Below are 18,683 nucleotides of genomic sequence, written 5' to 3'. Positions count from 1 at the left end.
GTATGTGCCAAAGGATGTTGATAACAAAAAAATTTATTCACTCTGAAACTTATATTTTGTCAATTTTATCCGACATATCCGACAAAGGATGTTGATATAGAATTTATTCATTTTGAAATTTAGATTTTGTCAGTTTTATTTGATGTGTCAGACAAAAGGATGTTGATAAAAAAAATAATTCACACTGGCACTTAGATTTTGTCAATTTTATCCTATGTATCTGACAAAGGATGTTGATAATGAATTTTATCATTCTGAAATTTAGATTTTGTCAATTTTATCAGATGTTTCTGCCAAAGGATGTTGATAACAAAAAATTTATTCACTCTAATAATTTTATCCGACATATCCGACAAAGGATGTTGATATAAAGTTTATTCATTCTGAAATTTAGATTTAGTCAATTATATTTGATGTGTCTGACAAAAGGATGTTGATAAAATTTATTCACGCTGATACTTATATTTTGTCAATTTTATCCGACATATCCGACAAAGGATGTTGATAATGAATTTTCTCATTCTGAAATTTAGATTTTTTCAATTTTATCCGACATATACGACAAAAGATGTTGATATAAAATTTATTCATTCTGAAATTTAGATTTTGTCAATTATATTTCATGTGTCTGACAAAAGGATGTTGATAAAAATATTTATTCACCCTGACACTTATATTTTGTCAATTTTATCCGACATATCCGACAAAGGATGTTGATAATGAATTTATTCATTCTGACATTTACATTTTGTCCATTTTATTTGATGTATGTGACAAAGGATGTTGATAAAAAATTTATTCCCTCGAATACTTATATCTTATCGATTTTATTCGCGGTATCTGGCAGAGGATGTTGATAAAAAAATTTATTCACTCTGACACTTGGATTGTGTCAATTTTATCCTATGTATCCGAGAAAAGGATATTGATATAGAATTTAATCACTCTGATGCTTAGATTTTGTCAATTTTATCCGACATATCTGACAAAATGATGTTGATAATGAATTTATTCATTCTGAAATTTAGATTTTGTCAATTTTATATGATGTATCTGACAAAGTATGCTGATAAAAAAATTTATTCACACTGACACTTAGATTCTGACAATTTTATCCTATGTATCCGAGAAAGGGATGTTTATATAGAATTTAATCACTCTGATACTTAGGTTTTGTCAATTTTATCCGACAAATCTGATAAGAGATGTCGTTAAAGCATTTATTCGTTCTTAAATTTAGATTTTGTCAATTTTATTTGATGTATCTGACAAAGGATCTTGATATAAATATTTATTCACTTTTACGCTTATATTTTATAAATTTTATTCGATGTATCTGGCAAAGGATGTTGAAAAAAAAATTCACTCTGATACTTAGATTTTGTCAATTTAAACGACATATCCGACAAAGGATGTTGATAATGAATTTATTCATTCTGAAATTTAGATTTTGTAAATTTTATTTGATGTATCTGACAAAGGGTGTTTATAATGAATTTATTCACTCTGACACTTAACGAAAAATGTTATACATCACGAAACTTATTTATTTAATTTCAATTGAATAAATTCAAAAGAAAATTTGAAAAATCAAGCGAATTTAGCAAAGACCAGGTAAACAATAACACTACTGAAATATTCCAACTCTTGCATTTCAACCAAAGAAATCCAAAAATTAGCTTTGAAAAATCAAAAGTATGTAACTGTGACAAGGTAAAACACGACAAAACACTACTGAAATATTCCAACTCTTACATTTCAACGACAGAAATTCAAAAAGAACTTTTAAACATCAAGAAAATGTAACTGTGACAAGGTAAACAACTACAAAACACTACTGAAATATTGCAACTCTTGCATTTCAACGAAAGAAATCCAAAATGAGCTTTTAAAAATCAAGATAATGTAACTGTGACAAGGTAAATCACGACAAGACACTACTGAAATATTCCAACTCTTGCATTTCAACAAAAGAAATCCAAAATGAACTTTGAAACATCAAGAGAATGTAACTGTGACAAGGTAAAGCACAACAAGACACTATTGAAATATTCCAACTCTTAAATTTCAACGAAATAAATCCAAAATGAACTTTGAAAAATCAAGAGAATGTAACTGTGACAAGGTAAACCACGACAACACACTACTGAAATATTCAAACTCTTGCATTTCAAGGGAAGAAATCCAAAATTAACTTTGAAAAACCAAGAAAATGTAACTGTGACAAGGTTCACCACTAAAAAACACTCCTGAAATATTCCAACTCTTGCATTTCAACGATAGAAATCCAAAATGAACTTTGAAAAATCATGAGAATGTAACTGTGACAAGGAAAACCACGACAAAACACTATTGAAATATCAACTCTTGACTTTCATGGAAGATATCAAAATTTAAAATTGAAAAATCAGGAAAGTTTAACTCTGAAAATGTTTACCACAAAAAAACACTCTAGAAATACTTAAACTGTTGTATTTTAAAGAAGGAAATCCAAAATGAACTTTGATAATCTAGGAGAGCACAACCCTTACATGATTAAGCATGAAAGAAGCCATTAAATTAATAAAAATGTTGCGTTTCAACGAAAGAAATTCAAAATGAACTTTGAAAAACCAAGAGAATGTAACTTTGACAAGTTAAACCAATACAATACACTACTGAAATATTCCAACTCTTGCATTTCACGAAAGTAATACAAATTAAACATTGAAAAATAAAGAGAATGTAACTGTAACAAGTTAAACCACGACAAGAAAATACTGAAATATTATAACTCATGCATTTTAATGAAAAAAAAATCCAAAATGAACTTTGAAATATCAAGAGAATGTAACTGTGACAAGGTAAACCACTACAAAACACTACTGAAATATTCCAACTCTTGCATTTCAACGTAAGGATTCCAAAAAGAACTTCGAAAAAATCAAGAGAATGTAACTGTGACAAGGTAAACCACTACAAAACACTTCTGAAATATTTCCAACTCTTGCATTTCAACGAAAGATATCCAAAATGAACTTTGAAAAATCAAGAAAATGTACGTTTAATAACGTAATCCACGAAAACACACTACTGAAAAATTTCCAACTTTTGCTTTTCAATAAAAGAAATCCAAAATAAACTTTGAATAATCCTGAGAATGTAACTGTAACAAGGTAAATCACGACAAAACAAAAATGAAATATTCCAGCTCTTTCTTTTCAAAGAAAGAAATCCAAAATGAAATTTGAAAAATCAAGAGAATGTAAAATGTTTCAAGATAAAGCACAACAAAACACTACTGAAATATTCCAACTCTTGCTTTTCAATGAAAGAAATCCAAAATGAACTTTGAAAAATCAAAAGAATGTAACTGTGACAAGGTAAACCACAACAAAACACTACTGAAATATTCCAATTCTTGCATTTCAGTGAAAGAAATCCAAAATGAACTTTGAAAAATCAAGAGAATGTAACTGTGACAAGGTAAACCACTGCAAAACACTTCTGAAATATTCCGATTCATGCATTTCAATGAAAGAAATTTAATCTGAACTTTGAAAAATCAAGAAAATTTAAGTGTGACAAGAAAAACCACAACAAAATACTACTGAAACATTCCAACTCTTGCATTTAAACTATATAAATCTAAAAGGAAAATTTAAATATATAAAGAATTTAAGTTGGAAATATTAAATCACAAGAAGACAGTACTGAATTAGTTCAACTCTTGCATTTCAACAAAAAAAATTGAAAATCAAATTTGAAACATCCCGGTACTGTAACTGTGACAAAGTACAACACACCAAAACACGATTGAAATATTACAACTTTTGCATTTTAACGAAAGATTTTCAAAATGGACTTTGAAAAATCAAGAGAATGTAACTGTGACAAGATAAAACACTACAAAACACTACTGAAATATTTCAAACTCTTCCATTTCAACGAAAGATCTTCAAAATGAACTTTGAAAAATCAAGAAAATGTAAGTTTGACAAGGTAAACCACAACAAAACACTACTGAAATATTCCAACTCTTACATTTCAATGAAAGAAATCCATAATGAACTTTGAAAAATCAAGAGAATGTAACTGTGACAAGGTAAACCACTACAAAACACTTCTGAAATATTCCAATTCATTAATTTCAATGAAAGAATTTAATATGAACTTTTAAAAATCAATAAATTTTAAGTTTGACAATAAAAAACACAACAAAATACTACTGAAACATTCCAACTTTTAAATTTCAATTAAAGCACTTCAAAATGAACTTTAATAAATCAAGAGAATGTAACTGTGACAAGGAAAACCACAACCAAACACTACTGAAATATCCCAACTATTGCATTTCAACGATAGAAATTGAAAATTAACTTTAAAAAATCAAGAGAATGTAACTGTGACAAGGTAAACCATGATAAAACACTACTGAAATATTCCAACTCTTGCATTTCAACGAAAGAAATCGAAAATTAACTTTGAAAAATCAAGAGAATGTAACTGTTACAAGGTAAAACACGACAAAACACTATCAAAATATTCCAATTCTTTCATTTCAACTATATAAATTAAACATTAAAAGTGAAAAATCAATATTATTAAACTTTGAATATGTAAAAACACGAAAAAAAAAACACGAAAAAGTCCAATTATTTAATTTAAACTAAAGAAAAAAAAACTATAAAATTTACAATAAAAATACTTTAAGTTGGACAAAGTAAATCACAAAAAAACAGTACTTAAATATTCCAACTCTTGTATTTCAACGTTGAAACATCAAGAGAATGTAATTGTGACAAAGTAAACCACAACAAAACACGATTGAAATATTCCAACTCTTGCATTTCAACGAAAGATTTTCAAGATTAACTTATAAAAATAAATATAATGTAACTGCGACAAGGTAAAGCACAACAAAACACTACTGAAATATTTCCAACTCTTGCATTTCAACGAAAGATTTTCAAAATAAAATTTGAAAAATCAAGAAAATGTAACTGTGAAAAGGTAAACCAGGACAAAACACTACTGAAATATTCCAACTCTTACATTTCAATGAAAGAAATCCATAATGAACTTTGAAAAATCCGGAAAATGTAACTGTGATGAGGTAAACCACGAAAAAACAACTATAAAATATTCCAACTCTTGCTTTTGAACGAAAGAAATCCAAAATGAACTTTGAAAAATGAAGAGAATGTAACTGTGACAAGATAAAGCACAACAAAACACTACTGAAATATTCCAACGCTTGCTTTTCAATGAAAGAAATCCAAAATGAACTTTGAAAAATCAAAAGAATGTAACTGTGACGAGGTAAAACACAACAAAATACTACTGAAATATTCCAACTCATGTATTTCAACGAAAGAAATCGAAAATGAACTTTGAAAAATCAAGAAAATGTAACTGTGACAAGGTAAACCACGACAAAACACTATTGAAATATTCAAACTCTTGCATTTCAACGAAAGAAATCGAAAATGAACTTTGAAAAATAAAGGGAATGTAACTCTGATATGGTAAACCACAACGAAACACTACTGAAATAATCCAACTCTTGCATTTCAATGAAAGAAATTCAAAATGAACTTTGAAAAATCAAGAGAATGTAACTGTGACAAGGTAAACCACGACAAAACACTTCTGAAATATTCAGACTCTTACATTTCAATGAAAGAAATCAGAAATGAACTTTGAAAAAATCTGCAGAATGTAAATGTGACAAGGTAAACCACAACAAAACACTACTGAAATATTCCAAGTCTTGCATTTCAACAAAACAAATTCAAAATGAACTTTGAAAAACCAAGAGAATGTAACTGTGACAATGTAAATCAAAACAAAAAACTACTGAAATAATCCAACTTTTGCATTTCAACGAAAGAAATTGAAAATGAACTTTGAAAAATCAAGAGAATGTAACTTTGACGAAGTAAACCATAACAAAACCCCATTGAAATATTTCCAACTTTTGAATTTGAATGAAATATTTCCAAAATGAACTTTGAAAAATTAAGATAATGTAATTGATAAAAGTTAAATGAAAACGAAACACTCCTTAACTATTCAAACATAATAATTTGAACAAACTAAATACAAAAAGAACTTTTGAAAGTCAAGAAACTGTATATGTGAAAATGTAAACTCCTAAAAAACACACTAATGAAATATTTAAACTCTTACATTTTAATGAAAGACATCTCATATTAACTTTGAAAAATCTTGAGAATGTAACTGTGGAAATGGAAAGCACAACATAACACTACTGAAATATTCAAACTCATGCATTTCAACTAAAGATTTGCAAAATGAACTTTTAAAAATCAAGAGGATGTAACTGTGAAAATGGAAACCACAACAAAACACTAATGAAATATTCCAACTCTTGCATTTCAACGAAAGAATTCGAAAATGAACTATGAAAAATCAAGAGAATGTAACTGTGACACGGTAAACCACGACAAAACACTATTGAAATATTCAAACTCTTGCATTTCAACGAAAGAAATCGAAAATGAACTTTGAAAAATCAAGAGAATTTAATTGTGATATGGTAAACCACAACAAAACACTACTGAAATAATCCAACACTTGGATTTCAATGAAAGAAATTCAAAATGAACTTGGAAAAATTATGAAAATCTAACTGTGACAAGGTATACCACTACAAAACAATACTGAAATAGTCCGACTCTTACATTTTAGTGAAAGGAATTCAAAATGAAATTTTAAAAATTAAGACGATGCAAGTTTGACAAGGTAAACCACAACAAAACAATTCTGAAATAGTCCAACTCTTGCATTTAAAAGAAATAACGTAAAAATCAACTGTTAAAAATAAATAAAATGTAAATTTTAGAATTACAAATAAAATATAAGAATGAATAAATAATTAAACTCTCTAATGTAAAAAAAAGTTCAAAATGAACTATTAAATATTAATATAATTTAACAGTGAATGTTTAAACAAACACAAAAAACTCATTAAATACTACAAATCCGAAATTTCAAATATATAAATACAAAATGAAATTTTAAAAATCAAGAGAATTTAACTATGACAAGTTAAACCACTACAAAATACTACTGACATAATCCAACTCTTTCATTTCAACGAAGAACATTCAAAATGAACTTTGAAACATAAAGAGAATGTAACTGTGACAAAGTAAACCATAACAAAACACCAATGAAATATTCCAACTCTTGCATTTCAACGAAAGATTTTCAAAATGAACTTTGAAAAATCAAGAGACTGTAACTGTGACAAGGTAAAGCACAAAAAAACACTACTGAAATATTTCCAACTCTTGAATCTAAACGAAATATTTTCAATATGAACTTTTAAAAATCAATAGAATTTAACTGTTAAAATGTAAAGCAAAACAAAACACTACTGAAATATTCAAACTCATTCATTTCAACGAAAGAAATCCAAAATACACTTTGAAAAGTCAAGAAAATGTAACTGTGACAAGGTAAACTTCTGAAATATTTCCAACTCTTGCATTTCAACGAAAGATTTTCAAAATAAAAATTTAAAAATACATACCGTGTAACTCTGACAATTTAAAACACCACAAAACATTACTGAAATATTACACCTCATGCATTTCAATGAAAGAAATCCAGAATGAATTTGGAAAAATCAAGAGAATGTAACTGTAACCCGGTAAACCACGTCAAAACACCACTGAAATATAGCTCAAAATGTCAAGAAAATGTAACTGTGACAAGGTAAACCACTAAAAAACACTACTGAAATATTCCAACTCTTACATATCAATTAAAGAAATCCAATATGAACTTTGAAAAATCTTGAGAATGTAACTGTGATAACGTAAACCACGAAAAAACACTACTGAAATATTCTAACTCTTGCTTTTAAATAAAATAAATCCAAATTGAACTTTGAAAAATCAAGAGAATGTAGCTGTGACAAGGTAAAGCACAACAAAACACTACTTAAATATTCCAAATCTTGCTTTTCAATGAAGGAGATCCAAAATGAATTTTGAAAAGTCAAGAGAATGTAAGTGTGATAACGTAAATCACAACAAAACACTACTGAAATATTCCAACTCTTGCATTTCAATGACAGAAATCCGAAATGAACTTTGAAAAACCAAGAGAATGTAACTTTGACATGGTAAACCACTACAAAACACTACTGAAATATTCAAACTCTTGCATTTCAATGAAAGAAATCCAAAATGAACTTTGAAAAATCAAGAGAATGTAACTGTGAAATGGTGAACCACGACAAAACACTACTGAAATATTCCAACTCTTTCTTTTTAATGAAAGAAATCCAAAATGATCTTTGAAAAATTGAGAGAATGTAAGTGTGTCAATGTAAAGCACAACAAAACACTTTTCAATGAAAGAAATCCACAATGAACTTTGAAAATCAAGAAAATGTTACTGTGACAGGGTAAACCACAACAAAACACTACTGAAATAATCCAACTCTTACATTTCAATGAAAGAAATCTAAAATGAACTTTGAAAATCAGGAGAATGTAACTGTGACACGGTAAATAACGACAAAACACTACTGAAATATTCCAATTCTTGCATTTCAACGAAAGAAATTCAAAATAAACTTTGAAAAATCAAGAAAATGTAAGTGTGACAAGACAAACCACGACAAAACACTACTGAAATATTCCAACTCTTACATTTCAATGAAAGAAATTTAAAATTAAATTTGAAAAATCAAGAGAATGTAAATGTGACTCGGTAAACCACGAAAAAACACTACTGAAATATTCCAACTCATGCATTTCAATGAAAGAAATTCAAAATAAAATTTGAAAAATTAAGAGAATTTAATTGTGAAAAGGTAAACGTCGACAAAAGACTACTGAAATATTCCAACTCTTGCATTTCAATGAAAGAAATTCAAAATGAACTTTGAAAAATCCAGAGAATGTAACTGTGACAAGGTAAAGCACAACAACATACTACTGAAATATTCGAACTTATGAATTTCAACGAAAGTAATTCAAAATGAACTTTTAAAAATCAAGAGAATGTAACTGTGACAAGGTAAACCATGACAAAATACTACTTAAATATTCCAACTCTTGCATTTCAACGAAAGAAATTCAAAATGAACTTGTCAAAAATCAAGACCACAACAAAATGAACTTAGAAAAATCAAGAAAATGTAACTGTGACAAGGTAAACCACAACAAAACACTACTGAAATATTCCAACTCTTTCATTTCAGCGAAATAAATCCAAAATGAACTTTCAAAAATAAAGAAAATGTAACTGTGACATGGAAAACCAAGACAAAACACTAGTGTTGGGATGGGAAGACAAACGTTGGGGGGGGGATGTGGCCCTTTTGTGCCCCAAAATGCACAAATTAAAAAGTATTTAAAAAATGGGGGGCACAAAAGATGGGAAGGGGGGCCTGGGGGCCATTGCGGGCTCGGGGGCCCTATGGGGGTCCGTGGGTCCTTTTTGGGCCCTGGGGCTCTTTGGGGGGCCGAGGATCCTTTAGGGGCCCGGGGCCCTTTGGGGCCCCGGAGGGCCATTGAGGGAATTGGGGCCTTTGGGGGTCAGGGGGTTTTTTTGGGGTTGGGGTAGGGGGGTTGTTGGGGTAGGGGACCTCACAACACTGTTCAAATGGAACTTGTGTATTATAACGACCACAGAGTTTCCCCTTCAAATCATCTTCTAAATCATCTTCTAAAACCATCTTCTAAAATACCTCAAACGGTTCCGCTTCAATCATCTTCTAAAATGTCTCAAAACGGTTTCACCCAGTTAATCCCTAAACGTAATTTCTGCGTGTTCCTTTTGTTTTGGCATCCCTGCGCTGTCACATTTGAAATTCCTAAGAAACCCTTTCCCGCGTCAATCTCTTCATCTCTAAGGTCAAAATATCTCTTCCCCACCGTTAATGCGCATGTGCAAACTTCGCCGGGAGACAATTCTCCTGGACGAACACCAACAAATCAATTGACCTTGAAAAAAGAGGTCATTGATCTTGTGCTCATAATATTTCCGACTTCCTGATTGGTCTAGAAAGAAGGTATGGTTTTGTACTCGTTGGAATCTTGCCCTCTGATTGGCTGAATCTTGTACTCGTGTAATATTAAAATTTAAAGTGGTATTCCAATCGCGCCACTCGCTGAAAGCGAGAAATTAAAATGCAGAATTGTGGTAGATTAGGAATCCTCCAACTATCAATCTGGGAGCGTGACCTCGCTTCCTCGAGTTATCTTCTCGTCAATTACCTCTAATGTTATATAGAAATTAGATCCCTGGGAGTGCTACCTTGGGAGGCATACGAACTAATTATCTTTTATGCGACTATGTACAGAAATATAAAATAAGGTAAACAAAAGTAGAAAAACAATAGTTTTATTATGACTTACATATTTAGGTGTACAGCAATGATTCACTTCAAACGACAATGATAAAGGTGAGGTTAAATTGGCTCTCAAAGATAATGTTGATAGCAATAGAGACAATTCATTATTGAAACGAAAAACAGTTTTTTACTATATCACACAGATAAAACTCCTGCGCATTACTAGCTTTTTTCACGATTTGCCCAAATCCTGCGGAGAGGGTCGCTACTTTTTATTTATGTACGCAAACTTACATCCTTATGCGGACTGTTAGTCCAATAATTTTGTTTTAAATATTTCTGATGATTCCAACGTTCACACACTCTTATAACTTAGACTTCCTGCGAAACATTGTATTTATCATTTTTCTTATTACCGAAGATCTTAGCGAAATTCAAAACCGTCTAGCGTCATTGTTTGACTAAAGCTAAAATGTAATTTTTATTTTTACTGATTAAGAATTTAGACTCTTGGAAACGGTATTGTACTCAATTAGGGGACGTTTAATTTCTTTCGGAATTATATTTAGAAAAAAGGAATTTTATTTTTTTGTATTTTAAATATATCACATTTTACTAACGGTACATATTACCCTTCCCAATATTTAATGACGTCCCGTCATTAGGACTTGCTTGCCCTCGGGCTTTTCAAATATTCGCTATTTATTAATTATTTATTCTACATAATTTTGATTGACATTGTATTATTTTATATTTTTATTTTGGCTTAATCAGGAGTGTTAAAAAATTTTCTCTATTACTTTTCTTATTTTGTTATATATCCCTATCTAAAATTCATCTACCGGACTAAGATTATCTATGGTTCTAGCCTATCTACTATACTACAGATTTTTTTTACATCTAACACTGATGATTTTTATATTTCCAACAAGTTTGTGGCTATTTTACCTTTACATAAGATTTTTTTTAGAATTCACCTTTTACAAGTTTTTTTTTACTTTACTGACTATAGGGCACACTGCTTCCTATCTAAGCTACATTAAATGAATAGTACAAAAACGCTACACATAACTCTATCTGAACATCTAACACTACATATAAGAACGATTTAAAACATACGATATTGGGTTTACCATGTTCACTGGTAAGTATTAGGACACTTTCACTTGGGATGTTTGCTATATAATATTAGTGATAGAATATTGGAATTTTTGAGTTATCGAAGTTATTAAGATGTAACGTGTGTAAATTCACACCTATTTCATCACCTTCGAGTCTCTTTAGCGTACTCAATCCTTCTGTTGTATATTATGGTCCTTCACTCTTTTCGTCTTAGCAAAATTTTTAAAGCACTTACAATATAATTTCTTCATGGAACCTCTCGAGCATGATTGTGTTCACACGACAAGCTTTCTCTAATTGTCAACTGGGAAATGATACTTCCAACTGCAGGTGTGGGAATATGCTATCAGAGTTCATTCTCACCTGCTTTTTGATAGTTCATAGGGTGCCTTATCATTAAGGGTTGGAACACTGGGAATACGTTCATTTTCCTCTCAGCATATAATTTTTGGGATATTTTAAAGCACATAGAGAATGTATTTCTCGTATAAAATTGTTCATTCGTGCACTTAGGGATCATAGTTCTCTTATAAAATTGTTATTGCATGGCTTGCATCTATTAACCTTTGTGGTGATTCCTTAGTTAATCACAGGGGAATTGAAGTTTGGATTTGGAATGGGTCGACATCAAACTTTGGTGACTCCTTCAACATATTGTCTTTAACTTGCGGGAGGAGTATATTGTCACTAAGGGGTTAATCACTGGGGTTAATTTTGGTTTCCGTAATTCAGTGGCTTGTTTCCAGGTCCATTTGTCAGAAATTATCTCTTAACATTTATAGGATAACACAAATAGGAACGTTTCACATAGAGGGGCTAGGATGGACTCCGAGAGATGGTCGAAAGGGATTCGACGCGTGAGTTTGTGACACATAAATAATTTTTGGGGTCATCAAATATCATAACTATACTGTCATATGGTATATGGGTCCATAATGATTATCAAAGGCGATATTTATGTACTTATATCTTGTACTGGTCGATGGGGTTCTCAGGATTTATGTGATTATATAGTTTGATAATGCACTGGATACTGAGATTCAAATATAATGTTACCTGATACGTAATATGGTTCGTAGTCGAGGAAACAACGATCAAAGGTAGCTATTATTTTCGTAGACGAAGCTGTGATGAAAACTGCCTGGAGTGTATGGTGAATACTCTTCGTTGGTTCAGGTATGATGAAAATAGATGCTACTAGGTTGTATCTGCACTGGACTACGCATTGTAATGATTGATTTCTAATATGTAGATCCACTTCCTGTAATAAAAATAACGAGGCAGAATCACACGTTCTTTAAAATCAAGTAGTCTTAATACATACTAAACAATACTATTAGGTGCATTTTAGGGTGAATGTTACCCTACAAGATAATATAAAAAGATACACTGATATTACTACATAAACATTGGTTTTAATAAAACAACATTATTATCATGTTGGTTTCATACATATAATTCCCATTGGGAAATCTAAAACAGAGATGTCTTCAAATTTGTTTTAAGAAAGGAAACAACAATACAAGGCTTATTTAATCCTTCAATACATATTTAATTTTCCCTTAAATTTAAAAAATCCTTTAAAGATAGTTACCCAACATTGTTAAGTTTGAGGTCTAATTTTACAACATATTTCATGCTTGCAATGTTCACGCACGTCCGTGCTTTTTAAGAGACGCTTTTTGGCGCGTAGTAACCACACGGTTTTACGTAAACGACACTACAATGAGGGAACAAGACATAGCAAGGACGAGTGGAAACTTCTATACCCATTCGTTTTCTAATGTCTCCCCTCTTCTTGGCTTAGACGTTTTCATGGGTATCCGGGTTTAACTTCTGCATTTCAGCCTTTTCTCCGTGTTCTTTTCTTGGTTTTCGTCTTCATAGTCTCAGGATTTTTATATAATTATAAGTCAGTAGGAATCTCATGGTCAGGGAAATCGCGGACACAAAACATACGGTCTGTAGTATGTTCCACCAGAAATTGGTTGAGAATAATCCGTATCTATTATTTACATACTTTAATCTCTGGTCCTCGTTTGTAAATAGGGGGATCTGGGAGTCTAATGCTTCTCTTATTTTTGTAAGTTTTAGTGTCCCTTTATTCTTTTCTATTTTGGACCATATCGAGGTTTTCATTTCCTCGTTTTCTATATTGGGAACAGTGTACGACAGGTTAACTGCCTTGAAGTTCGTTATTTCGGGACTTATTATATTTGTGGTCGTGGTAATTAACGGCGTTCGAACAGTTGACTCTTTAGTTACAAGTCGACATCCTTGTTTTATGGTTATCGTACCCACGTTTTGTAACAGTAATTCTGTTTTGTAACTTGGGTCTATTCTTTCTGTATTATTGTAACAAGAAAAAGTTCCAACAGTTTCTCTTGGTACAGAAAAAAGCCAAAGATCATTTCTAAGGTGTAAGAATGTTTCTCACTTAGTACTTCCTATCACGGCTTCTTTCAGTTAGACTGGATACATCCTGCTGGAATAGTACGTGTAGCTTTTTGTATCAAAGGAAATTATTCAAATTAATCATATGCAGTGTAATTTTTTAATTAGAATTTGTTTTCTGGAATTGATATATGTTGAACAAAATTTCTCTACAGCATTTTTATAATTGTATAATTTTTACTCGTAAATTAAAAGTTTTTAAATTAGTATACCTTATGACGCCTATCCATTAATTTTTTTTTATATTTTTATGGGTATTTCAATCTGTCCGGTTTCTTAACCGTTCTACCTAACTGTGTCGTTACTCTTTCTTTTGTTTCTTGTGGTTTTTTATTTTTAGGTTTTTCTAGCAAAATTAGATCGAATTTTTTGTATTGTTTTTTCAAAAATTCTTGCCTTTTTAATGCTGTCTCTTTTGCGTGCGCAGCTGCTGAAGTCAGTTTTGATTTCACTATTTCTTTAACTACTATATGGTCTGATTCGCCGTCAGACTTTTCGGAACTGGTTTCCGATGATTCCGCATTAGAACTTTTAGAGGTTTTTACTTGCGTTTTTGAGGTATCACCTTCCCTTCCTTCGTAAATTTCGACTCCTCTGGAAGTAGACGGTTTATTCTCTAAGTCTTCGCTTTGAGTTTTCAACTCGGGAGATTTGAAGGATTCTTTAGAGCTTTGAGAGGAATCCAAAGATTTTGTGGGGTTCCTCCACTGTTTAAATGCCATGTATTCAGGGGTATGGGGCATTCTTTGCACTAGTGTTTTCCTCCATGAAGTCCACTGTTTAGGCTTGACCTTGGACACAGTTATATCATTATATTGTCCTTGCTGATCATCCTTGGGAGTTTTATTTTTGGGCAATGTACTTTGACTCGTTTTTATTGGGTAATTTATTAAATCCATAGCTTCTCGCAGATTTTTTTTAGTTGAATCTTTGGGAGGAGTTTTCTTTACAGTAATACCCGGATTTTCTACAGCTCTGTTCAATTCTTCCTGCAATGACACGGGCCTTTCTATTGGTGTTGCAGGGGAGACCATACCGTCTGGGAATTTTTTGGGGGGACAAGGGGTCGAAATTCTATCGGGGAAAAATTAGGTTTTTGGAGATATTGTATAATCTAACTCTCCTGCGCTCTCCGATGATGAACTTTTTGGATCTTTTGGAGTTTTTATTCTCTCCGGTATTAGGGATTTTCTCTTGGGAATAACTAGATTTTTCATAGCTAAAAATTTTTCGAAGTTTTCCTCATCGCTCTTATCCTCGAAATAGTCTTGCTTGAAATTAAAGGGTTTTAGCTCTGGCAATCTTGACTTAGGGGGCTCATTTTCTGCATCTGACGAGTCAGTAGAGGAGGGACGTGATACCCATCTTTCTGGAAATTTGGCTCTTTTTATTCGGCTAACATGCGCCTTGTAAGTTCTTCCGCTATCGGGGTTTTCCATTTTAAAAGTATAATCGTTATCGTACTTTTTGACTATTCTGTACGGTCCAGAATATTTGTTTGAAAGTCTTTTGCCTATCGTTTTTGCCTCGTTCAATAGGTAGACGCAGTCTCCTGTATTGAAATCTATGCTCCCCTTGACTTTGGGTTGGTTTCTTAGCTCTTGGTTTATTTTACATTTTTCCAACTCTTGCCTAACTATTTTGTAAGTTTTCCTCATCCTGTTTATGAATCTTGTTTATAATCCTCCGAGTTATTAAAATACTGCCGAGATTCAATAATCTCATCATACGGGATTCTAAAATCACGACCAAAAAGTAAATAAAATGGATTGTCTTTAGTTGTTTCTGAATAAGCATTATTGATTACGTTAGGTTAAATAAGGTAAGAATTGATCCCAATCGTTCCTGTTGTCTTTTGTATAAATGCTTAATACATTTGAAAATATTTTATGTCTATTTTCTATTTTACCATTAGCTTGTGGGTGATACGGTGATGTCACCAATTTCTCTATGTTAAGAAGACTCATTAAGTCTTTTGTTACTTTTGAAACAAAATTGCAAAACCAAATAAGGTTTTGTCACTTAAAACCTTATTTGGAATGCCAAATTTTAAAAATAATTTCGCCAACGCCTTACTTGTGGCGTAAGCGCTTTGATTTTTTAATGTTTTTGCAAAAGTAAATCCGAAAAAATGATCTATAACTGAAAGAATACAAGTATGGCCTCTGTTGGAAACAGGTAATCCTCCACTGGTTCCATATAAATCAAATGAGACAATATCGAAGGGGAATCACGCTACCAGGACTCTTCCCATTGGAGGGCTAGGAGTAGATTGTTTTTTTTCTTAAGTTACACGCTTCGCATATACTTAGAAATTCCATAAGTTTTGTTACTGCCGACGGCACGTAAAAATATTGTTTTAATTTATGGAAAGTTTTCGTTACTCCTAAGTGTTCCCCTATACCTGAATGAAAATATTGGAACGCAGGTATTATTAAGTTTTGGGATAAGACAGATATTATTGAGGTTTGGTTTTTATTTGTCTCAGCAGTCACGATTTTACATAGTATTTCTTCATCAAGATCATAGTAAAAATTGTCTATCTCTTTTCTAAGAGTTTTGAATTTATCCGGTAACGCATCGTCATTCACAAAATAATTAATAAGTGCTGAACACATTTCGTCCCTTTTTTGCTTTCTTTTTATATTATCTAAAGACAAGGGACAATAGTTAACCTTATTTTCCTGTACTGTGTCTTTATCTTTGTTTTTCTTACATTTATGTTTGCTTTTAGCATTGATAGCGTTAACTTCATTTTCCTCAGTTTCCGATGGAATATTTTCGGGTATCTACTCAGAAAGTCACAAGCTGCATTTTGTTTACCTTTTAAACATTCAAATTCGTAATCTAGGTCTTGGATTTTCATAATCCATCTAGCTAGAATTCCCGTGGGGTTTTTAAATGTGCGCAGGTGCTGCAAGATTTTATGGTCTGATTGTAGTATAAATTTTCTACCAAATTAAATAGTGTCAAAATTTTTCCAAGTGGTGTATTATAGATAATAATTCTAGGTTTGTGGCGGAATAGCTACTTTTGCCCTTTGATAAGGTTCTACTCAAATAGCATATAACTTTTTAATTTTTTTTTGATTAGAAGGTCCTTGTAAAGGATCAGAGTTTTCTATCAGGATTATTTGCGAAAGAATAGCGCCAATGCCCTTTTAACTAGCATCGGTTGTGACCACAAATTGTCCGTTTTTGAAATTAGGTAGCGATAATATTGGTTCAGAAGTGAGTGCCTTTTTGAGACGGTCTTTGGAAGTTTGAGCTTCCTGGGACCAGGTAACATTTTGGGAGTTCCCTTTAGTTAATTCCGTGAGGGGTTTCGCAATTTGGGCGAACGTGCGCACGAATTTTCAAAAGTAGCCAGTAAGACCTAAAATTCTTCTTAATTCTTTCATAGTTCTTGGGGTTTGAGGTTTTCAACAAATTTTATTTTATCAGGGTCTTGGGATATCTCTCATTGCTTTACTACTATTCCTAAAAATTTAATCTTAGGTTGAAATAAATTTACTTTTTCGGGCCGGCATTTTAAATTACCCTGTCTGAATTTCTCGAACACCTTAGCTAATGTTGCTAAGTGTTGTTCAGTGTTTTCTCCCACGCATATGACATCATCGACAAAATGAATGATATTTTTTAATCCTCTTAATAGATGCAATAATGGTCTATATAGCGCACGTGAACTTGTCTTAAGTCCAAAAGGTACTCTTAAATATTCGTATGAACCACATTCAGCTGTAGAAAATGCAGTTTTATGGACATCCTTTTCGGCTACTTTCACTTGATGGTAGCCTTGGATGAGGTCCAAAGAAGTAAAAATTTTGTTTTTGCTTCAAATAGAGTCATGAATTTCATCTATTCTTGGAAAAGGAAATTTATCACTAACTACTTGTTTTTTAAGGGCTCTATAGTCTACTACAAGTCTAAAGTCACCATTTTTTTTTAAACCCACCTCCTCTCCTCTCAGTGGTACTAACTTCTTTATTTCTGAAACTGATAACTACATTTATGTACCACCTACACTAAAAAAAAATAAAAAAAAACCTACAAATTTTTTTAACTTTACATTATCATAACAATCAAACTATAAATTTGAGCAGTTAATACATTATAGATTTCATTTGGGCGCATTCTAAAACCAATTAACCAACATTAATACAACATCTGCCTAGCCACTTTGCAGGGTACCCTTCCGGTATAGGGAACCCCTTCCACGGTGGCACCAACTATCAAACTCCAAGAAAATACTTTAATTTTCCTCTAAAATCCCTCTGTTTACCATAAAATCCCATCCTCCCAAATTACTCTTGCTCTTACCTCAAAAACGCCCAAATAAAAACTTTGTCTGAACATCATCTTACACAAACATACACTCAACACTTAGACAAAGTTTTTCATTTTTTTTCCATTATTTCCTCATTTTCTAAAAACCCTTTTCAACTGCTCCAATTCAAAAAAAAAATATATATAAAACATATTTTAATAAACATTCATTTCAAAATGTTTCTCAAATCTATTGCTTATTCTAAAAAAATCTCCTTCTTTATCCAAAAACTTTTTAAAAATATCGATATTTATTTTTTCCTTCCTTTTTCTTCTGTTCCATACATACCGGCATAAATTTCCTACTATAAAACACACCATTTTTTTCTTTTTATCCTCTATTTTTCCCCTTATATCTAACTTTATAATCCTTTTTTTATCAACCTCACTTTCTATACTCACACCTAAATTTCTTACTGTCTCAAAAACAAAATTAAAAATATTTTCGTTTTTCTCACACTCCA

The sequence above is a fragment of the Artemia sp. Qi Xiang Cuo genome, chromosome 12, assembly GCF_049724085.1.
Source record: "Artemia sp. Qi Xiang Cuo chromosome 12, ASM4972408v1, whole genome shotgun sequence".
NCBI lineage: Eukaryota > Metazoa > Arthropoda > Branchiopoda > Anostraca > Artemiidae > Artemia > Artemia sp. Qi Xiang Cuo.
This window is presented reverse-complemented; position numbering follows the sequence as displayed.